General features: G+C 38.7%; 1 protein-coding gene across 12 annotated transcripts in view; it reads right to left on the bottom strand.

The window, feature by feature from the left end:
- sipa1l1 (signal-induced proliferation-associated 1 like 1) overlaps positions 1–26,879 on the bottom strand; it is a 323,672-nt gene that overhangs the window by 194,899 nt on the left and 101,894 nt on the right. For 11 of the 12 annotated variants that reach the window (XM_048537173.2, XM_048537174.2, XM_048537175.2 and 8 more), the window contains exon 2: positions 3,901–3,968. The exons of the other annotated variant lie outside the window; for it this stretch is intronic. The gene's annotated coding sequence lies outside the window, so the exon portion shown is untranslated. The remainder of the gene's footprint in view (positions 1–3,900; positions 3,969–26,879) is intronic. 12 annotated transcript variants of the gene reach the window in all.

The raw sequence follows: 26,879 nt of genomic DNA, 5'->3' as shown, positions 1-26,879 counted from the left end.
ATTGCTTCCTTTAACCTTCTTGCTTGTACAGGGATGCATCTTACAGATTGGATGGTATTACAAGCCTACAAAACTAATGGGTATAGATAAACTATTCAAGTTTGAGTGATTTGTCTATACCATTTGAATTTGAGAAAATGTCCCACATTTTCTTTGCAAAAACAGATTCAAGTATATATGGTAGAGGGAACAGTGGCCACATGAGGGATGATTACAAAGCAGTACTGTAATTACATTAGCATCATCTTTCACAATGAACACATTTACAGTTGCAAGCTCCTGAGTGACATACTCTCTGATGAAGGGTCTAGGCCCGAAATGTCAGCTTTTGTGCTTCTGAGATGCTGCTTGGCGTGCTGTGTTCATCCAGCTTCACACTTTATTATCTTGGATTCTCCAGCATCTGCAGTTCCCATTATCTCTGACATACTACTGTTGATTTTCAGTAAAAGATCCTGCATTAGTGTGTGAATGTGTATATATTGTAGATGTCCTATGTGCTACTTGTTCAATTTGTCCTCTAGATAACAAACATCCAGGTATGATCAAATTTCATGTATTCAGGTGTCATTTTCAACAAGGGTGAAATCAGAAACTTCTTTAACCATTGCACGTAAATCTTATTTGGAAAGGAATGACATACTCCTAAAAGCTTCAAGAAATGCCAATTCTTACTTATCCTTTATCAAAGGGAGTCTATTAAGTCAAATTCTAATTCAAACAGGATGGTTAATATGCATAAAAGAGGTCATTCATGCAATTAAATCATTATTTTATGGATTATTCCTTGTTGCTTCTCTCTGGCATAGCTAGTGTAACTAATAAGAATTTCCACAGTATTGAAAGACCATATGGATTCATAGTATTTTAGGCTTGTTCTCAAGATCCATGGAATATAAGCTAAGAGATAATTATGAACCTGACAAATTATGAGACCTCAGTATGAAAGTCAGGTTCCATGCAAAAGGAAATGTATTTCAAATTTAGGCATCTTGGAGTTGAAAGCAATTGTCAGGATGTTGCCTAGTATCAAGAAATATTTTTATAAAATGGCAATTTGAATCTTTTATTGACCCATAGAACATATTGCTCTAATTATATGTTAGAACTATTCAAACAACTACATGGTTATGTCTCAGGAAAACAATAAATACCATCTCACAGTAGTTTTATAATACAATACTGTCTTATTTCCCTAGATCATTGACAAATACATTACTTCTAAAAGATACCATTGAAAGAACAATGTTTTCTGTGTATCTCAATTTCTGCAAGATATTTTAGATGTTTCATACACAAGCACTCAATAAATGGAGTACTTTAATGGGCTTCAGACCGGTATGACAGGTCGGCACAACATCGAGGGCCGAAGGGTCTGTACTGTGCTGTAATGTTCTATGTTCTATGTTTAAAGCAGTTTGACAGCAGTTTGCTCTTTTCCACAAGCTTGAACATTTCCATATTGTTTTCCCAGATTGTTTTGCTTTTGTATTTTCTTCCAATGCAGAGCTCAATAGCAGCTGCCACACAAGAAATAAAAAAGTTAAAGCAGGTTTGGAATAGGGAAGAAAGTAAGTTTGCATGACAGATATTTAACAGTTAAAACATCTGGACTCCTGACTCCCAAAAACATCCCTGAGGTGTCTCTGTATTGTATCCTTTATGTGTCTGAGTGTGCTGATATTTGGGACTTTTTTTTTTAAAAGTGCTTAATTTAAGTTATATCTGTACAGCAATGCAGAAACAGAGAATGGTTAGTTACTTCATCAGGGAGGAGGGAGACACCATGTTTGGAGATAAAATCTGCCCCAATTAATAGCAACTGTGTATTAAGTTTTGCAATATTTTGTGGCAACGGTAGGGAATATTGGACAAGCAGCTGGTTTTAGAGTTTAGTTTCCAGTCTCAATTGCCTTCCCCAAACAACTTTCAGCATTTTGCTTTGATCAGTTTGGGTCCCTTTGTTATACGGAGTCTCTTTTATAAAAAAATTGCTACTCAAAAATCACTACGCAAAATTATATTGGCCTTTGTGACTTTTTCAGTCCAAAACATTCAAAATAAATGCAATAATCCTTATGAGGCTTTAAGTTGACCAAAGATCATCTAAAGAAATAACTCCTGTGTATGCTCTGGGAAGTTGCCCTGAAGAAATCATTCTCTCAAGCAGCTGTAATTTTACAAAAAGAACATGGAACATCATTTGAAAATGTCTTTTTCTTTTAAAAATAACATTTTGCAATTTCCCAATGTTTATTTTAGAAAATGCGTGAGATTTTTTTTCTCATATAAAACAAATTGCAATAAATAACAATCACATTAAAACTTCCAAATGACACAGCCTTGTGTTTCAGATAATATTGATAGATGTTTTCATCCAGAGATTACATCTTTACAAAACATTGGTAGCTGATAAAGTAGACACTTTGTTTGTGAAAGCTGAGAGGACAAAATTACTTGATAAGATCTTGGAAAATCATTAACACCATCAGAACAGGATGATTGACACTTGTCACCATCCAATTTAACTACTGCCAGTGTTAGAATTCTACTAAAAACAAACATTGATATTGATACACAAATATATAATACATTCAAATACACGCGCGCGCACACACACACACACACACACACACACACACACACACAAAATGCATGGCGATACTGTTCTCTGCTGAGGCAGATGGCAGTGGGTATAAACACACCCCACATAAACCTCTGCTGACTCTCCAGCGTAGTGCAGAAGAAATGTGCACTGGTAAAGGTGTTGTCTTTTGGATGGTACAGAGTCCCAGTCTGTCTTCTCAAGCCTATAAAATATCCCATGGCTCTGTTTAAGAGAAAATAATCAGGATGCCAATGACCTGGCCAAGAACATCCCTCAGCTAATATCACAGATTATTGGTCATTCTGATAATGCTGTTTGCACAACTTTCCTGTGCACAAATTAGCTACTAGGTCAACAATTTTACAAGTGATTACACTTCTAAAACATCACTTCGGAACATTTGAGGGCATTAAAAGGGTACTATATAAAAGAAACTCCTATTTTAAAGGTCACTTCATTAATTGAAAATCAGAGTTTAACTCTTAAGTCTGAAAAATGTTTTCAGTCTTCTGGTCAAGTAGAAAATAACTGATGAGCAAGAGGAGGGGTCTGCCGATTTCAATTGTTGTAACCAATAACGTTTTAGTATTACTGAGGTGTAACAAGTAGCTAATATCTATTATACTGGTCTCCATTAGTTTTCAGTTGTTCAAACAGTTTATTACATGCTGGAACACAATGATAAATCTACATGCGAATCCTGTACATGAAAATCTTACCTCTGCATGCACTTCTCGCCAAGAGCACTTAACTTCCTGGTGTCACAGTGTCAACTTTTTCCTCTATTCTATATGGCCTAGGCCACCATTTACACACAGTTTTGCTTTTGTAAACCTGTTAAGCTGTAAGGACGTAATATGGCTATTAAGGGACATCATTAAAATCTTCAAACAGCAACGCTGGGGTCGGTGGCGGGGGAAGAACAGTCTTCTGATGTCAACTTGTTTCACCTCGTAGGTTTCAAGCTTCTTTTTAAACCATTTAGTTCTGTTATTTTCAACTTTTAATCTAATTTTCTCAGCTGGACAATTTTTGTCTGAATTTACTGCTGAAATCAACCTTCTTGATAGCTCATTTTTAAATTTAAACCTGTTGCTACACCACTTTCCCTCCATATTGACACAGTTAATGGCTCTTTCAGAATTGGGCATTTGAAGAAGCTGCCAGAGATAATGTAATAACCTATCAAGACGAGCCTATCTACATATAGAGCAATTTATTTTATGCTGTAATCACCCAAGCACTTGCCTTCTTAGGACAACAGCTTAGCCCAATGAAGTGTACTCTCCTACCTGTATAGTTCGCAGTGTACAGCATCTGTTTTCAGGGTCCACAGTTCTTATGTCAATTAGAATTTAACCTGGTAAAAGAAAATACCAGTAAGACGTTGTGTAACAAGGTAATCTATTTCCTCATGGTGGTTAAACATTTAGCTGGTATTCAAATTTCAGACATGGCATTGAAAAATTTTAGCCATAAAGCAGATGAAAAATGTCTTCCCCTAATTGACTAGCTGTCCTGAATCATCGCAGCAGCATCCACTACAATGGAACTAACCCTACTAATGAACTATATAGCCCTTACACCAAATGGCAACTTCGCCTCAGCTGAAAATCTTCAACATTATAGACAGATAGCCTCTTGAGCTGTTGAACATTGTTCAACATGAAGACTAAACCATAACCTGTACCCACAAATATCAGATAAGTTTCAATAAAAACAAGACACAGTGGACATAGTCAGAAGACCTGGCAGCATCTATGAAAAACAGAGTTACTCTTTCAGGTTGATAATCTTCCATAACAGCAAACAAATGAATCACTTCCCCATTTCACGTTAACAACTTGACAAAATATTCACCCCAAATCTTCAAACAATCAGACCTTCCCAAACCAACATTATTCTTTAGAGAAAGCAACTGACAGATTAATAGGGAATGAAGTAGGAAGTAGTAGTAGTAGTTGACATTGAATTATTTCAAGAAGCTATAGCAGGTCAAAAAAAGGTTCCTGATGCAACACCAGGCAACTTGCACAGATCTGAACGTAGGTTTTGCTCAGGATTAGCAGAAATCAATACTTTTTAGGTATTCAGATGGCAGTTAGCTTTAGCATGGAATGATATTCTATAGGGTCCTGTTCTTGATCTACTTCTGTGTATGGCATACGGCAGTCGTTTCAACATAGAGTGAATGTTGAAATAGAAACGGGTTATGAGGAGCAATGGGGGGGCAGAGCGTACAGGTCCACATGCATCCTTTTGGAGGGAAGTGTAGGGGCAACGGATTCAGGACCGGATATGGCAATTTAGGACTGGATAAGTAACAGGAGTAGGGCTTTCAGCAAGTCCAAAATGAACAATTCAGCTTTGCCCTCGAGAAATAAAATTCTAGGCAAGTGCAATTAAGTAAGCAATTGGCAGAGCTAAAGGGACATTGAAAGGACTTGTAAAACAGGATTAGGAAGAAACTGAAGATATTTTATAAATACATTAAAGGGAAGAGGTTAACCAGGGAAAGAGAAGGGCCCATTAGGGATCAAGGGGACAACCTGTGCATGGATCCAAAGGATAATGGAAGGGTGTTGAGTGAATAGTTCATTTCAGTCTTCACTCTGGAAAAGGAGAACATAGATACAGAATTCAGGAAAGGGGGCTGTGATGAACTTGCACGGTTTGACATAGGAAATGGAGGGGTTGGGGCATTGGAGGCTCTGTCAGGCATATAAACAGACAAATCCCCAGTGAAGCAGATAATTACTAGGGGTCTCAGAAATTTTTATTTCCTCTTTAGCCATAGGTGAAGTGCCAGAGTGTTGGAGGCTGGCAAATATAGTTCCATGTTTTATGAAAGATGGTAGAGATGAACCAGGAAATTACAGACTGATGTGAGTCACATCAGTGGTAGGGAAGCTCTGAAAAAAATTCTGAAGAAGTGAATTAATACCCACTTTGAAAAGTAGGGGTTAATTAGAGATTGTCAGAGAGAGGTCATGCGTAACAAATATGTTAATTCTTTTAAAAATGTGATCAAGTATGTGGATGAGGGGAAGTTCAGTTGATGTAGCATATATGGATTTTAGCTAGGCTTTTGACAAGGTCCCACACAGAAGACTGGTCGAGAAGGTTAAAGCAAATGGAATTGAAGGAAACCTGGCGAGAAGGATCAGAAACTGGCTTAGTAATAGGGCACAAAGGGTAACACTAGAAGACTGAGTGCCTGCAGGCTGGTGTCCAGTGGCATACCCACAAGGATCGATGAAAATGTGGAGGGAAGAGGGAAGCGGGAAGCAGACGACAGACTGGTACAGTTAATAACAAAGAAAATGGTTGCAGGTTACAGGGCGATATAGATGGGTTGGTCAGATAGACAAACTATTGGCAGATGGCATTTATCCTTGTAAGTGCATCATCTCCCACTTTGGAAGAGGAAACAGGATGAGGGAGTATTTAACGAAAGGCAGGACACTGGGTAGCCAGAGGGACCTTGGGATAATTGTTCACAGATTCCTGAAGTCAGCAAAGCAAGCAAATAGGATAATAACGGAGACAAATGGGATATTTGCTTTCATCATTCATGAAAAAGAGTATGAGAGTAAGGAGGTAACAGTGAAGGTGTAGCGAGTGCTAGTCAGGCCTCAACTGGAATACTGTGTGCAACTCTGGTGACCTCACTATAGAAGGATGTGATAGCACTGGAGGGTTATGGAGCAGGTTCACCAAGATGTTGTCTGGGATAAAGAAATTAAGCTATAAAAGGAGAGACTAGATAGGCTTGGGCTCTTTCTTTAGAGCACAGAAGACTGAGGAAGGACATGATTGAGGTATACAAGATGGAGGTGTATGGATAGGTTGAATAGAGAGCAGACGCTGCCCCTAGTTGAGAGGTCAATCACAAGAGGGCATTGTTTTAAGGTAACAGACAAGAGATTCAGAGAGGATTTAGGAAAAATCTTTTCACTCAGCGGGTGGTGGGAATTAGGAATGCACTGACCAAAACCAGAAATCTTAAACTATAAAAATTTTCTGGATGACTTCTTCAAATATCATTAGATTCAAGGATATGGGACAACTGCAGGAAATTTGAATAACAGCGCTTATAGTGGTAGTTATGTGCAGATTCAATTGGTCAAATGGCCTTTTCTACACTGGGTAAATCAATGAAGCCAAGAGAAGAGGAAATTTGATAAAAATAATGCAATAAACAAAGCAGTAATTAATTCAATCTGAAAGTTTATATGTAGGTGAAAAGAATGCATATTTTCAAAGATAGGGAGGGCAAGGATAACATTAAGTGTAGAGATAGTAGGAACTGCTGATGCTGGAGAATCTGAGAATAACACGCTGTGAAGCTGGATAAACACAGGAGGCCATGCAATATCAGAGGAGCAGGAAAGTTTGGCATTTCGAGTCGAGACCCATCTTCAGAAACATTCAGTGCAAAACTGTTGTTTCATCATGACAAGTTACAATGCAGCCAAAATTGGTGTATGTGCGCAAGGCTCAGTACAGTTGCAAATTATCACTTTTTCAAATTGGCTTTGCAAAATAGAGATGGAACAAATCGCTTCAGGCATTTTTATATATGGCTGCAAATATGACTAGTAATTTGAAACTACAGCCACACGTCAAATCTTAACATTTGTTCTGTAAATGTGAAATAGAAACTTTTTCCATTTTCTGCTGAGATTCATTTAACTACTTTTCACCCTTACTAAATTCAGAATTTTACTCCGAAGAATTGACAATTATTTCCATATCAGATTCAAAATGTATACACTAAATTATTTGAAAACTGAACTTTTAACTTGGGAAAATTATATAAAAAAAATCAGAGTGACCTTTAAATATAGTTGGGCAAAAAAAGTCATTTTCTGACAAAATAAGGGGTTGATCACAATGTGTTCCGAAATCAACCTTCACTACTTTAAAACTTGCTGTTCAGTCGCTACCTCAAAAGAAGCTGAGCTCACGAATACCTGAAGTTAAGAAATTTGAGCCTTCGGTTGTAAACACTTAGCTCGTACCTGTGAAGCAGAACACAGAGGTTAGCTCAAGGTGACTAAAAAATAACATTCGTCCTGCCAAACGTCCAGAGTCAAATTGGCTTCTTTTGCAGCAAAATCTGCAATTGCTACAAATAGATGTTGGATTAAAAACATTTCCCTCAAATTACATACGTGAATGAAAAGTCAAAATTTCAACCAATAAACTGCAAAGTGCCACTTTAACTGAACTGGTCAAGCCTAAAGTACCTTTTACTTAAGATAATGTTGGTTTGTTAGCTTTCACAGGCACAACTAAATTACAGATTCACTGCAAGATTTTAACTCACTGAAAATCCAATTACATGCAGAGTTAAAATCAGTTCCATCAGTCTCAGAGAGAGGGAAAGCATTAGAATTTATCGTTATTTATCACTTTGCACTATTTCAAAGTGTTATCCAAAATAAAGTGCATTATTGTAATATAGGGAAACAACATTTAACTTGTACACAAAGCTCCAAAAAGACAGAGACAAATGACCAGTAAATCTGTATAGGCACTATTAATCCACAGATTAATACTGGCCAGACACGTCCTTCATCATATAATGCCCTGGATTCTCCTATCTACTTGAAACCGTTGTGAACAGCTTGTCATAAATTGAAGGAGGATCACAAGATTACATGGTGAAATTCGGAGCTAAAATAATCCAAAGAGGGCCTTCTTTCATTCATTGGTGGTGCATTGGCATCCTTCTGGACAAGTCAATGAAATTTTATTAACCTATAACAGATATTTACAAAAACCATCTGTAAAATGGAAGACAAAATTTGGTTTGAAAAGTAACAAAGAAATCTCCAAAAAATCCAATAGCTAAAAGAGAAGTTATCTGTTGAAAAATGCTGATTAAAGTTGGATTCCTGGCTCATCATGTAGGAATGCACTTGACAACACTGCTCAAACATACAGTTAACAATCTCCCAACCCAGGTAGACAGCCAAGGAAGCCCATTTACACTTCTGTTGGATTTGCCGTCAGCTCAGTCCCAATTACCTATTTCTGTTTTCAGTTTTATGTTGCAAATTTCACAGCCTTGTAGTTCTTTTGACAGTGATGTTGATACAATTGAGTTAAAAATAAAAATGCGGACATAATAACATGTACACAATTTTTAAAAAAATGCCAGGATAATTTCTAAAGAACGTGCATTCGGTATCATTTAAAGTAAATTCATATGATCAAAATTGATGCAAGGAATTAACTTAAGCTCATTCACCAAATACTGATTCCCATTTCAGCAGCATCCACTTTTACCCCTACAATGGGTCTGCTCACTGAACATTCACATATTTTTACTTCACACATCAATCAAAAATTTAGCAGCCAAAAATAAAAGACTGGTTACTGAGATATTCAACTATCAGATATAGTTATTATATCTGCCAGGTAAATAGAACAGCCCTCAGGAGCTGCACTTGTTAAAATGTAATTAAAATGTTATTGTATGGGCACAACCTTCTGGGAAGTCCCCAAAATCTCAGGAAAATCACCATCTATTCAGTCACAGAGTTCTAACTATATCCCAAACACTGTTTTAGTTCCCACACATCACTGCAAATCCAATCCCAACTTTTTGTTTTTATTTATTAACAGGATGTAGGAATTGTTGGCTAGCTCAACATTTATTATCTATCACTACTTGCCTTGAGATTGTGGTGATGGTGAACTGCAACTTCAAATCTCGGAAGCTTGGAACGTTAATATAAGTTTGCAAAGTCACTATGTTAAAAGGCCCAGTGCAGAAGATCCCCAGCTTTGAGCCTTATGAAGCTCATGAACAACCTTAAATCACTTCCATACAAATTATCAAATAAAAGTAATGTAAAATAAAAAATGATAGAATTGCAAATGCTGTAAATCAGAAACAAAAACAGAGGATGTTGAAAAAGCTCAGCATGTCTGGCAGCATCTGTGACAAGAAATCAAAGTCAACGTTTCACGTCCAGTGACCCTTCCTTAGAACCCTGCAATATATTGCAGAAGCCGAAAATGTTAAGTAAAACACAGAATGCTGGAGAAACTCAGCAGGTGTGGCAGTACCTATGGCAAGAGAAACAAAGTTAATATTTCGAGTTGCAACAGACTCTTTTGAGGAAGTGTCACTGGACTTGAAACATTAACCGTTTCTTTCTTTACAGATGCTGCCAGCCCTGTTGAGCTTCTCCAGCATGGTGTATGTTCCACACAAAGCATGGTAGGTGTGCAAGACCATAATGAGAGACTTTTGTCACCTAGCAAACGCCATGAAACACAACAATTCAAATCTTACTTCACAAATACAACAGAAGATTCAGAACAGCAGACTCCTGATGCCATTATGTGGCTTAACTATTTAAATGTAAAATTATAGCTAATCTTTTACACCAACTCAGCAAACTTTCAGCAGTTTGAACAGTGTGGAGCACTAAGTATTATATCTGTAAAGCAGGCTAAATATTGGCTCTTGAAAAGACTCAATTATACATTAACTAACTGCATCTCACCTTTGAACTTACAAATTGCTGAGAAATGCAGTAACATCCATGAATTATTATTTTGTTCCACTTGTGGGCATTACAAATGGTACTTCTTTTAAACTTCTGATAACCATATCCCCAATTCATTACGATGTTAATAGATTCTTCTAGTAGAATATTCTGTAAATACACTCTAGTCATAGGATACAAGGTCAAACGATGCCAGGCTTCTATTTCAGCAAGTTAAATTGAACCACAGAAGCACATGGATTTACCATCAATCACCTTCTTTATTCATTCACTGGGTGTGAGCATTGCCAGCAAGCATTTGATGTGAATCCTTAATTATCTTTGAACTGATAATCAATGACTATCATGCAATAAAATACATCTTTAAGATACAGCCTCTTCTCATTAAGACTAAGTTGGTGACGGCAAACTATTCCAACCACATGCTGCAAGTGGTTGGCATCCTAAAACTAAATACGATATGGTAATCAGTACTGACTATTTAAGATTAATAAAAGTTAACAGTGAAAATTCCAATGGATCTGAGAGCACAATATTCCAATCGACTCATGCTCAACGTTGGGCTTTTACAACTTTAAAAATACTACTTATACAACCAGTCAATACCTGCAGCAGCTAACAGTAAAGTGGTTGAACAATGAGAAATAATGAACTGCAGATGCTGGAGAATCCAAGATAATAAAGTGTGAAGCTGGATGAACACAGCAGGCCAAGCAGCATCTCAGCAGTACAAAAGCTGACGTTTCAGGCCTAGACCCTTCAGAGAGGAGGATGGGGAGAGGGTTCTGGAATAAATAGGGAGGGGGGGGGGGAGGCAGACTGAAGATGGAGAGAAAAGAAGATAGGTGGGGAGGAGAGTATAGGTGGCAAGGTAGGGAGGGAATAGGTCAGTCCAGGGAAGACGAACAGGTCAAGGTGGGATGAGGTTAGTAGGTAGGAAATGGAGGTGGGGCTTGAGGTGGGAGGAAGGGATAGGTGAGAATCTCCCCTTCCCCCACTGCATCCCAAAACCAGCCCTGCCTGTCCCCGCCTCCCTAACCTGTTCTTCCTCTCACCTATCCCTTCCTCCCACCTCAAGCCGCACCTCCATTTCCTACCTACTAACCTCATCCCACCTCCTTGACCTGTCCATCTTCCCTGGGCTGACCTATCCCCTCCCTACCTCGCCACCTATACTCTCCTCTCCACCTATCTTCTTCTCTCCATCTTCGGTCCGCCTCCCCATCTCTTCCTATTTATTCCAGTTCCCTCTCCCCATCTCCCTCTCTGATGAAGGGCCTAGGCCCGAAACGTCAGCTTTTGTGCTCCTGAGATGCTGTTTGGCCTGCTGTGTTCATCCAGCTTCACACTTTATTATCTTAGTTGAACAATGAAACTGGCAGAGAAACACATGAATGGAAAGAATAACAAAAGAGAAATAGCACTTAATGGTAATAACTTTTTCTAGTAAGAAGCCCAGAAGCAAGTGTAACAGAGAAGCTCATCACACTTGGCAGTTACAAATTAAATCAGGAAGCAAAGGTCTGTGAGAACAGTGCAAATTCGAGGTTCAGCTATGAAATGATCAAGCACAGCAGCTGCGAGTATAGTTTAAAGCACCTATTGGGTTAGAGCAAAACTTCAATGGGCAACAAAAAGGCTGCGAGGTCCATAAGCTTTTTTGCAAAGAAAGTGTATTTACAGCTTAGAACGAGCATTGCTACCATACTGAGCAGAGAGCATGAAATGTGGCTGCAGTCGGGAAGTCAAGGACAAAAGAAGGCAAAAATATAAACCGAGATGGCAGGTCTACTAACATCAGTGGGACAAGGGGACAATTTAAAAGAGAGTGATAAGAGCAGCAGATTCATATTAAACTAAATTTCGGGTAGGAAAAAATGACAAAGCCACAGGCACCAGGCTTTATTTGAGAAAAAGTGGTGAAAAAGGACAGACATTGATATTTTGGCCACAAAAAGGTGGGAATCCATCCATTCACCACAAAGGTGGTAGAGAACTTCAGATCTGAATGCAAAAATAAGCAAAAACTCCCAGTAAGTCTCTTTATTCCAGATTTTCATTGAATTCATATCCATAGCATGATTCAAACCCAGTCCCCAGAACATTACTTGGGTCTCTGGATTTAATCGTCTGGTGACAATACCATGAGTCCAACAGGTCCCCATGCAAACTGTTCTGTGTGCTTGCTTCATAAATTCTGGAAAACACAGATGTCAAGAGGCCAAACAAGTAGTTGCGGCCCTTAAGCTTGCCCGTAAAGATATAGCCAAGAGGCTTAGAGAAAACATTAGAACAGGAGGCGGCATTTAGTCCCTCAAGCCTGTTCCACCATTCAATGAGATCATGGCTGATCTGTGGCCCAACATAATAGATTGCCATTGCCTTTGCCCATGCTCCTTAACACCTTTGGTTAACAAAAGTTTATCCATTATTGGCCATGCATGTGATGGCATAGACTCCAATTCCAGTAAAAACACTCTTCATTTCTTCAAAGCCTTCCTCTAAAACCACCCCTTTGATCACAGCTTCAGTCACCTGTCCTCACTATTTTACACGCCGCAAACAGGTGCTGGTGGCTGTAGCACTTGAAGGAATTTGAGAGAGACTGCTGAAGCACTAAATATTCCTAAGTACAACAATCACTGTCCACCTCAACTACTGCAATTGTTCTACAATTCCTTTGTAAGGAACATTACTGAAAACAGATGCATTGTGGCACTTCTCAGTTGGCAAAAAAATTTGTTAAAAAGAGGAGCTTGAAAATAGCACACAGTCACAAAACTCAAATCAGAGACTAGAAGTGTAAAAGACATTACCTTCAACAGGTGCTTGGAACTTCAGAACATTTTAAACTTCCTTTTAACTTTTGTCCATCAAGCACCAATAAAGAAAAAAATTATCAATTAGTAAAATAATTGGATAAACTTGTGTAGCACTCTAATGTTTTAAAATTTCCTAAGTCACATGATTGCAGAGTTAAACAGCAAAATTAGATCCTATGCCATACAGGACCATTAAGAGCAAAAAAGCCAAAGGCTTGATTAAGGAACTAGATATTAAGGTGCATCTTAAAGGGAGTATTAGAGAAAGAATTTTACAGCTTAGGACCCTAGCAAGTGAAAGCATGACCTCCAACTGAGCTATTGAATTTAGCCTGCATAAGAAACCGGAATTAGAGAGAGCATTAATGTCTGAAAGGACTGTTAGGCCAGAGAAGATTACATAAGAGACATCCAAGGCCAAGGAGCAATTTGAAAAGAACTGAGAATTTTATAATGAACACGCTGCTTGACAGGAATCCAATATAGGGCAGCAAGTCTAAGGGTGATAGGTGAATAAAACCTGTTGAGTAGGGACAAGAACCACAGTTCTGGAGGACCTAGCCTGGGAAACTAGCATGGTGCAGGTTTGAATCACTGAAATGAAAAGCATGAATTAGGATTTCAGCAGACATTGTACAGAGGCTGGGTTGAAGTTACAGAGTTAAAAATAATAGACAACATCAGAAGGAATTTGAAACAACATCTAGGGACCTTGCTGTCTACCATAATGAATAGTCATGAGCGATAATGGGCTTGTATAACAGATTTACTTTGAGGGCAAGAAAGCAGATTGCCTACAGGGTCTTTTCGTGCATTAAATAATCTCACCAGCTGTCAGAGGCTAGGTGAGTAGCATTCCTTACATGAATTAAAATAAAGTTTTGTCTTGTTACTATGCAAGTTGACTCTTCCACGTCCTAACAAAAAAGTGGAAAAGATAAATCATGCCTGTGTTGTAAAAACAAATTTTGACACAGGCTTCTTAGATAAATATCTTTTGCTGGCAACTCACATTATCAGCTTTCTAAGTTTCAAAATCTTGAATGTTTCTTCCTCCTCTAAGAAGCTTATTTCTCTCAATGAAACACATATGAGTCATTTTGTGAGGATGAACCAAAATTTGTCTTTTTGCTTTCTTTAGGTGCTTCCACCTTTCATTTCCCTCCATCATGGAAACCAGCAGTGGCTTTTGTTTGCTGTAGGAAAACAGGAGGGGAGGGACGTGACGTAGAGAAAAATTACGCCCACATGTTGCCACCCTGTAAACTGTATATACACAGAGATAGATTTCCCTGGACTACTCCGAGGAATTGATTACCTCTTTTGAGGAGAGATTATTCAAGAAAACTGTGACAGCATTGAACTGCAATTTGCATGGATTTCTGTAACTAATTTGAGCACAGCATTTTTACTGCTGCTACAAAGTGACTCGGATTTTTATATTTTCTTCTATGCTAGATATCTTTCACCTATTTAAAAAGGTCCATACAGTATCCCTGCATGCAGCTACTTACCTTTAGTGTCAGTAGTTATTTAAAGCAGAGGAGGCGGCCATTTGATCGATCAAGAACGTGCCAAAGCCCTACAAAGCAATCCAGTCCCTCCTACTCTCCCACTTTAGCCCTGTAGTTAACTAAGTGTGGAGCTGGATGAACACAGCAGGCCAAGCAGCATCTCAGGAGCACAAAAGCTGCTTGGCCTGCTGTGTTCATCCAGCTCCACATTGTTATCTCGGATTCTCCGACATCTGCAGTTTCCATTATCTCTTAGCCCTGTAGTTCACAGCTCCACAGTAGAGGTGTCAATTACCTCAATTGGCTACACAGTCCATCAGCAATGCAGACTGACGCCAACAGTATATGTTTAATTCCTGCACCAGCTGACTTAACCACAAAGGACACTCCTCAACGTCTCCCCTCAACCGAGGCATGGTGACCCTCAGGTTAAACCATCACCAGTTCCTCTGTCTAATGAAAGAGCAGCCCTGAAATCTGGTCAGGCTATGGTGACTTCCCCTTTAGTGTAATACCAGTTCTCTATAACTTGCATCTAAATGCTAAAGAATCTTTAGCAGCACTGACCATTGTGCAATTTGAAATTAACACTACACATTACAAGTATATCTGTTGCACCCTTTGTTAACATAGTCAAAGCAGGAATACAGGACCAGGTCTTGTGCTGTGAACATGAATTGATAGCAATAAGCTGTCGTACTCAGACTCCAGAAAAATAAAAGCTTTTGCTGCTTCTCTGATAAAATGTCTGTGAAAAGCCAGCTCGAGTCCCTCAGAAAATATCATATACCAAGTTTTATATAAAAGTGTCAACTACCATTACATAATGAGGGATTCAGTAGGAACACTTCCAACAAGATGTTGATTTTGAAAGCCTGGACGACCAGAAAATAAACTGCCCTTCTGCATGTATGAAAATGCTGTTCTCAATTTTTATTGTGGCCCCAGGTCTGTTTTTCTGTATATTTCAAGAGTTCAGTTTTGTAAACCTTTTCATTACCTTTCCAGGTGGTTATTTAGCTGAAGTCACAGGTTTTCTTGGAAATCTTGTTTGAATTCAACTGGTCAAAGATGTCTTGTCACAAAAAAAAAGCATCTTCATGAAACTAAAACCAAAAACACATTTATCTCTACTTTTGAAATCCAATTCCTAAATGACACTATATTATAAATCTTCACCACACTGAAATCTAAATTCAGATGATCATTCATTGCAAGTCTTTTAATATGGGCCTTGGGCCAAAGAGTCTCAAAAGCTGTTATCTATGCTCCTTATTTTTACCATGTTTTCTTTCTTCTAGGCCTTAATGTCTTAATAAATATGAATCCAGAGAAATCTGCATTCTATTCTCAGGCAACATACTGTTACTTGAACTTTCAGCCAACAAAATGAAGTAGGAAACACATGCAAATTTTTGTCTCTCCAAACCAAAAAACTGAGGCTAAATGGATTGAACGAAAAAAAATTTGCATTTATATAGAAAACGAAAGGACTGCGGATGCTGTAAATCAGGAATAAAAACAGAAGTTGCTGGAAAAGCTCAGCAGGTCTGGTAGCATCTGTGCAGGGAAAAAAGAAATCAGAGTTAATGGTTTGGGTCTGGTGACCCTTCCTCGGAAATTCCTCGCGAAACATGAATTCTGATTTTTTTTTTTTCCCCTCCTGCACAGATGCCACCAGACCGATTAGCTTTTCCAGCAACTTCTGTTTTGGTTGCATTTACATAGCTCCTGGCAGTCATGTTCCACAGTAAGGTCTCACAAACAGCAATGAAGTGATGATCAGATAATCTGTTTTTGGTAACACTGATTGATGGAGGGCATTGCCTTCTCAAGTATGGCAGTCACAGAATCATACAAGTGTTACAAGATTTGAACTGCAAAATGAACTGAAGCAGGAGCAAAGCCACATAACATTACAGAGATGGGAACAGACAGTCTTTGGAGTTAGACGGTCAGCTCAGGGTCAAAAAAAACTGGCAAGGTTACAAAATACTTCATTCCAGTTGGCCAGGCCATGGAGTAGACCAGGGAATTGGTGGCTAGAGTACACAATTTTTGGCAGGGGCCAAGGGCAATAGCTTTAACCTTCTACATTTTACCACATTTTTTAAAGAAGCAAATTACTCTTACTAAATCCATTGAATAATAATATTATATAGTTCAATTAGTGAATAACAAAATACCATTTCTGGCCCAGATTTGTTATTTCGTTTAAGCTTATAAACTATGCAAGCCTCACAGCAAAGGCAAAAAAGAACTGCCATCTATCTAAAAAGTATAATCCAAAAAAAATTGATATCATTTCTACGGTTCAATTAAATTAGTCAAAATTCTAACAATTGATCAAACAATGCTATTTTAATACTGGAATCATAGACTACTCTCAAAATTAAATACTTTAGTTTTCATGAGGATCAAACTGATCTCCACATTTATTTTGTCTTTAATTATGAAAGTCAGTTCAGGGAGAGGAAAATATCATTTCTTAGCAACAGTATTTCTATCTCTGTGGCAACAAAAACAGATTTCCCACATCAACAAGTTCAACTTTCGCTATCTCTCCATCAACTGCATTTCTGTTGGGAACAAGTCACACAGCCAAGTTTTTTTTCTTGCTTACGTTGACAGATTGCCTTCAACAGGAGAAAGAAGCTGGAATACTCAACAGAAAATTTCAAACCTGGCGAGAGACTAGAAATGATCTGTGAGGTTGCCTGGGCAGCAGTGAATGACAGCAATTTTCTGGACCACATCATGAGGCAGTAACTACGGATGTTACAAAAAAGAACTACTACAGAATCAGCCACCACCTAGAATGAAAGCTCTAAAATGAGCCAAAATAGTTTATTCTTGAATTTTTGCCCATAAAATTGTTTTTACAGCCTTATTTCAAAATTACAGATTCAATCATTAGGAATTAAAGATTTCCCGAAAGTGGGAACTGAAACTTAAGATGGAAAATAAGAATCACTGCAATCCCACCAGAATAATTATAAAATAAATTTCTAAACAGAAAGTTTTCACTGCCACTCACAGAGAAACAAGGACTCTTATGCAGATGACAACTAACGATCTAAATGTATATCTGGAAAAGGGGACGGCTGGAGAAGAAGGAGAAAGAGGATGTGGAGGAGATAGAAAGAGGACAGATAGAATATGGGGAACCCACCACCCCCCCAACCCCATGAGTGCAATTCAGTGCAATAGACAAAATTTGTAGAAACATTATACTATAAAACAAAAGCTCAGGTAATCCATAAAACATAAGGTTTAACAGTAAACTTGGATCAACATCATTTAATCAGAATATTCAAATCACCAGATGAACTGCATCCACCAGCCACAATAGCCGAAAACATTGGAATAGACAGAACCAACATTTCAGCAAAACTGAAATAACAAAGTGTGGAGCTGGATGAACACAGCAGGCCAAGCAGCATCTCAGGAGCACAAAAGCTGATGTTTCGGGCCTGCTGTGTTCATCCAGCTCCACACTTTGTTATCTTGGATTCTCCAGCATCTGCAGTTCCCATTATCACTTTCAGCAAAACTGACTTATTTTGTTCAATTCATATGGAACACATAGGAATGGGAGAGCACCTACTGTGGTGGAGGGCCATTCTCAAAATTCTGGAATTGAAATTTGTCTCAATTTAAGCATTAACACAATTTAAAGTGAACAACTAACTAGTTTCTGCCTTGACAAGAATACACAGACAGAACCCTCTCATCTTCTTTCACCTGTTATGCAACAATGTTAGAATATGTAGTTAAAACAGAAGAAGGAGTTTGTCCTGAGACGTTATAGTACAAAGACCAAAATAATCTTGGATTTGGCGTGTGTTATATTAAAAAGAGAGAGGAACTGCAGAACTCCTCAGATCTAGATGTCCTGGCATAAGAAAAAAAAATTAGCATGAACAGAAGGATATCAGCTGAGAACTGAAGATATGTCTCTTGGGGTAGATGTGTGTCTTGAGGTGACTGAGCAGCTCAAGTTTGGATCCACAAGTTTTTCTACGGTGGGGCAAATTGTTATTTGGGGAAATGAAATTCTCAGCCCCACACTGGCTTCTTTCTTCTTCCTCTGCTGCCACCAATCCACCTCACTGTCACATTGCTGAGCCTCAGTGACTTGTGCTTTGCTGGATCAGGAGGTGTCATGCTAAGTGATCAGCAGCTTTCTGCTCCCAGGCAATGGCATCAATCATACAAGCTTGAAGACAACATAAAGCATATCCTTACATTTTATCCTTTGGGCAGCCTTTGAACATATTGACTAATAAGAGCTGTGGGAAAAGAACCTGTTGACAGTGACAGTTTTCAGGCAGCTGGATACAATGGCCCTTCTATAGGAATTGGCTCTTCAGGAGTGGGGTTTCAACACTAGCAGGTGCAGCTTCATGGAAGAAAATCATCCCATGTGATTCAACAATTCTGCTAGTGAAAGCTCTCAAACATTCACCAATCTTTCAATACCTCTTACAAAATGTTTGGCCTGTCCTTAAAAGTTATTGAGATGAAGTTTGCCACCAACATTCCCATCATGCCATCTAGGTAAAGGTGTCACATTTGGAGTACATCCAACATTTCTCAGCATCTGCCTTTCCCAAAAGAACACCAACAACAAAGAATTCCAGCCAAGAGTCATCTGTATAAAGCTGCAACATGTTAAGAGAACAGGGAGCACTGGAAGTCAATTAAAGTCCTATTTATAAGGCTATTGTGTTGACCATCCTCCTCAACTGCAGCAAAGCCTGACACAGGAAGTGGCAGGACAGCAAATACAATGTGTGGTTTATTGCTGAAGGGGAAGAGCAAAGTAGGAAAATGTTGCCACGTACATGTGTGCGCGCGCGCGTGTGCGTCTGCGACCTCTACAGTCTACAGTTCATGGACATTTATTGACATAAGTACATTAAGACATAGAAGTAGGCCATTTGGCCCATCATAGTTGCACCACCTTTCATTGAGATCATAGCTGATCCAACAGTCCTCAACTTTACTTGCTTACCTTATCCCCATAACCACCAATTCCTTTAAATGATTGAAATTCAGTCCATCGTGGCCTTAAACATACTAAAACACCCAGCCTCGACAGGCCTCTGTGGCCCCCTTCCGCAAGTTCACTGCCCTCTGAAAAAGTTATTTTCTGTGGTTTAAATGGATAACTCATTACTCTAAGGTTATGCCCTCTGGCCCTAGGCTCTTACATAAGCAGAAACAAAGTAGCTACCTCGACACTTTCAACGAATCTTACATGCTTCACTAAATTCTAAAATCCAACCAGTACAAGCCCCACCTTTTTAATCTCTCCCCTCATAGGAAAATTTCTCCATAGCGAAAATCACTGATGAATATACTCTGGGCTGCCTCCAATGCCAGCATATCTTTCCTTTGATAAGGGGGCCAAAATTGTTCACAGGTGTGGTCTGACTGTGTTTTGAATTGCGTTTGCGAGACTTTGTTATTTGTACACTCCATCCCCTGAGATAAGGCAAACAGTCTATTTGCCTTCCCTTTTAACCACTGAATTTGAATGCGACCTACTTGTCACTCATGCACAAGGACACACAAATCACTCTTCACTGCAGTTTTCTGCAGTCTCTTTCCATTTAAATAATATTCACCTCTTCCACACTTCCTGTAAAATGTGCACAGCCTCACATTTTCCAATATTGTATTCCATCTGTCAAGTTTTTGCCCACTCACGTAATCCATCTACATTCCTTTGTAGACATTATGCCATTCTCACCACTTGTCCTTCACACCTATTTTTGTGTCATGCACAAACGTGGTGATAGCACACTCACTTCCTCATCGAAATTCCACTGGCCCCAGGTAGCCATCTTGGAAATGCCCCCTTATCCCAACTCTGTCTTCTATTAGCTAGCCAATCTTCTATTCATGCTAATATACTACCCCAACATCATTGGTTCTTAAGTATCCATTTTATGTTGCTATCGTGTTCTAAAGACAGGTCACTGGACTCCAAATGTTCGCTGGATTTTTTTTTGCCATGCTGCCAAGACTGCTGAGTTTTTCCAGAAATTTCTACATTTGTTTCAGATTTCCAGCATCCACATGTTTTTTATTATTCAGCGCTTCAATTTACAGAGAAATTAAGTTTTAATATTTATATGGCATATGCTATAATAATCATCATTTCCATTACCCTGTACCATCTCCAATTTACAAACTTTAAGCTTTAGTATTCAAAAATAGAGATTGCTGGAAAAGCTCAGCAGGGCTGGCAGTATCTGTGGAGAGAAATCAAAGACTTAACGTTTTGGTTCAAGTGAAGATTAAGATTTAAGATTTTCTATCAGATTACCTGGAAACTTCACAAAATGTGCATGCACAAGCTAGCACGATCTCATTTAATTACACGAAATGAGCTCTTTTCTGTCCTGCATCAAGGGGTCCAACAGCATTTAAACAAAAGTAACCCAGCTGGATTCCACCTGGAGGTCTGAGTTTTTAAAGACTTTACACTTTACCCCCCACCCCCTCAGTCCTGCCAAGAAGAGACCTATTCTATATATCCCAAACACAGTCAGCTAATTTGAAAACATTCCATTGCCTCAACTACTTGTGCACTGGTAGATTTTGACAAGCAGCTGTTTAAACACACAGGAAACAAAAACTCAATCTCAACAATTACTTGGAGGCTATCCAAACAAAATGTCTTGTTTCTTTCACAGCTGAGCTACAGATTACACCAACCTATCAAATAACTGAATTCAACTGACTTTTAGGCAATCACTACACAGATCTTAATTTGTTAAATTATAAATTATTCAAATAATTAATAAATCCAAATATTCAGATAATTTATTTGCTTTGTTCTCTCTTCCAAATGTGTACCTACATTGAAGGATTGTTGAAATACTCCAAATCACCCTTTGAGGGCTCTTATGGGTGGCCATACTCACATACAGATTCTGGCATACAGTATCAATAGTTTGAAAGAACTGTAACAACGTTGTAGCTAACTTGAACACCAACATTCACAGCACAGAGATCACCAGATGGCCATCTTGACAACTGCTGTCCTGACTGAGGTTGTTTAACTCAGCACAGACCAAAAATCCAAAGGTAGGTCAACCTAACCCCTACTGTCCAATACAAAGAAAGATTACTACATTCAAGACTAAAAATCGTCACAATATTGAATCATTTTGTACCAATCAGCCAGAGATGATTTTTGACCATCTTTGACAGTGCAGGACAAGTTGATAGGCAATGTGAAAGGCAAATGAGATCTTTAATTCTATAAAAGAGAAAGTTATGAACGGATGTAGTCCAATCAACCTACTCAGAAATGATATGGCACACTTCTGGAACAGGTAGGACTCGAAATCATCCCTCCTGGCCCAGAGGTAGGGACACTTTCATGACACAACAGCCTCTCCAAAAAATATTGATTTCTTTTCCCCCCTCAATCAACACATTCAGAGATGTTATTACACACTGAAATGAAAATAAAATAGTGGATGCTCCAAGTCTGAAACAGATACCAAAATTGCTGGAGAAACTCAAACTTCTGACAAAGGATCACTGAACCCAAAATGTTAACTTGCTTTTGCTCCACAGGTGCTGTCAGACCCAAGTTCCTCCAGCAATTTCTGTTGATGTAATCACACGTCTTTGGAGCAGGTGGGATTTTAACACAAGCCTCCTGGCCCACAGATAGGGACATGGCCACTGTGCCGCAACAGTCCTGTTGATAGTACTGAATAAAATAGAAGAGATCTGCCTGACCAGGATTAAACGCAAAAATTTAGTAAAATCATGGGACTGAACCCTTCAAAATATGAAATAAGCTACCTGCTCTTGGTCTACCTGAATAGGCTGGTGCCTATCACCTTAATGCATCTGCTTAAAACAAGAAGTCAACAGGTTCAATCTGCTGTTTGACATGTTTGGCAACTTGATATCTCACTAGGACCAATGCACCCACATTTAAGGATGAACATGATTCAAAAATGAAAATTCCTGAATTTCTGAAACATAACTATCCTTGACCAAATCTTTTGAAACTTATTAAAATCAGTTTGAATACTTTAATGGGCATTAGATAAAAATACTACATGCCTGGATCATGCTGAAAGCTACAACCACATAGATTAAATCTCTGCAGTAGTATTTGCCTTTGTTTTTTCTACCTTGCTTTCTGCATTTACAAAAGAAAGTTTTGACCTTTTGCCCACTTTAAAAATTATTAGGTAAGAACAATAGAGGGGAAACATTTTCCCACTTTTGAACAAGCAATAAATTTACCATTGGTCAGAGTTGTTGACTCCAGCTGAACCTTTTGTGACAAATGATGTTAACTGAGAATTGCAAATTAATGATTCAGTCTAATAATGTCCAGCCTTTTCTGGCTCTGCAGACTAAAAGAAAACACACATTTCAAGCATAGAGTGACATTAAGTAATTTACAAAAGTCAAATCGTCAATGCTGACAGGACTTGATGACATGACTTAATGGTAAGTTTTGAAATGAAGCCACTTCCCCAAGTAAACAATATAACAACAAATGGAAAAAAAATGAATAAACATTCGATGATCACAGTAGTTTGCTTTGTTTAGCCCCTGTAGTTTATTTTTTAAATTGTTCAATGATGGATTGGATTTTTATGGATTCCTTATCGAAAATCAACAGGAGTTCAGATGCTTGAAACAAATCAGCATTGATAACAGAACCAAAAACTTTCTTCTAAACCAGGAAAGTTGTTTCATGCAGGGAACACCATTACATAGAAATCTGGGTGTGCATTTTAGGAGTGCATTTTACATAGAACCCTTGTAAGTTTTGAAAAGCCTTCCAGTTTACTTCAGGCTTTTTGTTGGTTTTTCCATGTGATTGCAGGATATTGTGGCAATAAGTCAAACTATTGTACGAAGCTGAAGTGCAAAGTAACTAAGAACTAACTGACTGACAACTTTTCTGTTGCACATGACCTTTATTTAGTGAAATAAAGGCTACGAGTTTTGTTTACTTACGATTAATGGTTCACAATCGAATTCAGGTGCAATTCATGCATCATCTTTACCTCCAGTAAAATTGCACAGAGAAGCTGCGATTTCCTGAAGACGATGCACTGCCAACTGAACCATAAAGAGTATCTGAACACAGGTGTGTTGCACATGTTGAACATGTTCCTTTTTGAGTTCCATGCAATATTAAGGTATTGACGTAAATTGAGATTTTGCTCTCTTAGCTACATGTTTACCTACATTGTAGGATTTTCACACAGCAGAGAATTCTGGTCAATTTTGGCAGCATGCCTGTGCATGACACTACGTTGTAAGTGCAGGATATATCAAAGCAGGTTCCCATCTTCTGTCAATCCTGAAAACCTTTGTGGCCTGTGTGAAAACTTTTCTGTCAGAAGTGGGGGCAGGTATGCATGGCTGTCTCCAGAGTGGAATTCAGTCTGGTTAACAGGCCCTAACCTCATATGTAATTGAGGTTTCAGCGACGTAAAGTTATTGCACAACTTAGTTCTTTCCTATCCTGGCAGATCGTGAATTGGCACCAAGTGCCGTGGGTGTTGCTAGAAGTGTATTACCACTGCCTTCCTTGTATTCAATATTCAAGATTTCTAGGTAGGTCAATCAATTCCTGTTGGAGAAAGTCAGCCAGCTTTGGGCAGTGTTCAGAGACTGAAGCATGTGGTTTTTACCATTCACTGATCTTCTCTACTGGTCAGTACCTTTGAGGAGACTGAATTGATGGTATTGGCTTTTGATTCTGAGCAATTGGGGTGATTATTGCTCAGCTGCTGAATGATGAGGAGGTACGACATCTTTCAGTTTCAGTGTGTACCTCACTCTTCTCCACTGCTTCCTATCAGCTTAGAGGCATCCTATATGATGGGACTTAAGGAATGCTGTCACTACAATAGGGTTAAAATTGTTTCAGAGATAGCAGGAACTGCAGATGCTGGAGAATCTGAGATAACAAGGTGTAGAGCTGGATGAACACAGCAGGCCAAGCAGCAGCAGGAAAGCTGATGTTTAGGCCTGAAACGTCAGCTTTCCTGCTCCTCTGATGCTGCTTGGCCTGCTGTGTTCACCCAGCTCTACACCATGTTGTCCCTGACTACAATAGGGTCTTCATTTTCCTTGTACTCTACCAGAAACCATTAATGTTGCAGGGTTCAGCAGGGTAAGTGTTCTTCTGACTCCCAAGGAGATTCAGCTCGGCCTTCTACAAACAATGGCAATGATAAATTGACAAAGATCCCCGCAAGTCAATAAAGTTCACGTATAGAGCAACTGTTATCACCTGCAATGCAGTGTTGCCTGCACTGAGCATCAGCAACTCAAAGTAGTCATAAGCAAATTCTGTCAACAATACTTGTTCTTGATTAAACAGGCAGATATTGGACAAATCAGTTTCTCCTTTTTGAAGCCAGCTGTACAAGATTACAACAAATCTCTTGCAAAATTAACTGGATTGAGTTCAGTCCATCAAAGACAACTAAAAAGAGATTCTCTCCTGTCAGGTCCTGTTGTCTCGCAAACAGCATACATTCCAGGAGAGGACAAAGGAACAAGTTTGAATATATTCAGAACATATCTTGAAGTGTGGCAGTATTGATGTTAATGAATGGAGCAGATTGCTACCCGATGTTCAAAATACAAAAACTGGGCCATCAAGCTACATAATGTTTTAGGTTGAAGCACCTTAATAATGAGGCAAAGCAGCAGAGATAGAAGAAAAGGCCACAATTCTGGTGCTCATCCCATAGCCTTGGGGGACCTCCTGCACCACATATCCAAATTCTTACAAGTATTGTCTGTCCCATCCCATGAAGGTTCATGGCAGAATTCTGTGACGTGTATACATCCTCCAATGATCGAGGGACAGGCAACAAATCGGTGTATGAACAGGAAGATGTCAGCTCTTTTTCCAAGATCTGCATTAATGACAACAGTTAGAGAGAGATGTGCTAGTCCTGTCCAGGCCTGTTTTTAGGAGGAGATAGCACTGTTGCTCACAGAAAAACCAACAAGTTTCTTTTCAATTGCAAGTGGCTACATACACCAATCATGAGTGATATCAAAGTAGGATTAATTTACTTTCAACACTTTTCCTACAGGGTTCTCTTCCACATACTGGCATTATACAACTTTCTAACATTTAGTTAGAAATGTAACACAACATAGAGGGATAAAGAGAAAGATCACATATTGGTGCACAGTAGGCATTTTGACCTTTCGTGGCATTGCAATTTGTCAAAGTGCAGAGAGGAAACCACCATCCTTACTTGGTCTGGTCGACATGTAACTCCAGAAACAACCACTCACTGTGGTTAACTCTTAACTGCCCTCTGGGCAACTAGGGATGGACGATAAATGCTGGCCTAGCCTGTGACATCCAAATTCTGAGAGTGAATTAGAAGAAGAATTCAACATCACTGTTTGAAAAAGGTTCCAAATCATGGTCAGTTTAGTATTACACAATGGAAGTGTCATAAAATAGACTTTTTTTCTAAAACTCACAACCCACATCCACCTCCCATTACAAATTCCTGTACACTCATCATAACAAATGGGCAATGTGAACTTGCTACACAGTAGCTATACATTCTAAATAGTGGCTGAATGGCACTGCCTTAGAATTCTAAGTTTATATCTATTATACAGATAAATCCCTATTCCAAATAAATCTCTCAAGTTGCCAATAAATCTATTTACCATGTTTCTGCTTCTATCAAGAACAAAATGCATAACTTTATAATGGGAACTGAATTATGTTTTTAAAGTCCAATTGAAGTATCCCCTGCCCCAAGACCTTTCCATTTGAAGATTACGTTCGGCCTTTTGTTCTCAAATTGTCATGTATTTTAAATAGATGATGAAGTTCACAATATATCTAGAAATGAACAATCCTACAGTTTGATCCTCATTCTACTAGATTTTACTAGTGAGGCTGGTTCAGTTACATGGTTTGTTTCATCTATTAGATACTTGTGGAAGACTTGCAGCAATTTCTTACTAATGGAGTTCTGCAGTCTTCATGGTCTGCTAAGCAATTAACTTATACATTCTTGTGTTTTATGGGTTCAAAGTAAAACCACACTTGTTTTCCTGTCCATTATCATAGGTGAAGATTGTTAATCTATGAGACAAATATAGGCAGCAAGATATAATACAGTTTAAAATAGTAATCTGTGGCATAACTACTGTGCTGAAAGCTCCACGCTATTATTATACTTGTAATACTCACTTACAGCATTCAGGATAGGGTAAATACTGAGATGTTTCCCCTCAGGAGAGCGCCAAGGACCAGAGTCTCAGAATTAAGGAGCAGTTATTTAAGGCTGAAGAAGAGGTGAAATTTCTTCACAGCTTAAGAGTCTTTGCAATTTCTTGCCACTAAGATCTA

This window comes from Stegostoma tigrinum, chromosome 10 (genome assembly GCF_030684315.1).
Source record: "Stegostoma tigrinum isolate sSteTig4 chromosome 10, sSteTig4.hap1, whole genome shotgun sequence".
NCBI classification, from domain to species: Eukaryota; Metazoa; Chordata; class Chondrichthyes; order Orectolobiformes; family Stegostomatidae; genus Stegostoma; species Stegostoma tigrinum.
Note: the sequence above shows the minus strand (reverse complement) of the source record. Positions and strands in the feature narration are given on the sequence as shown.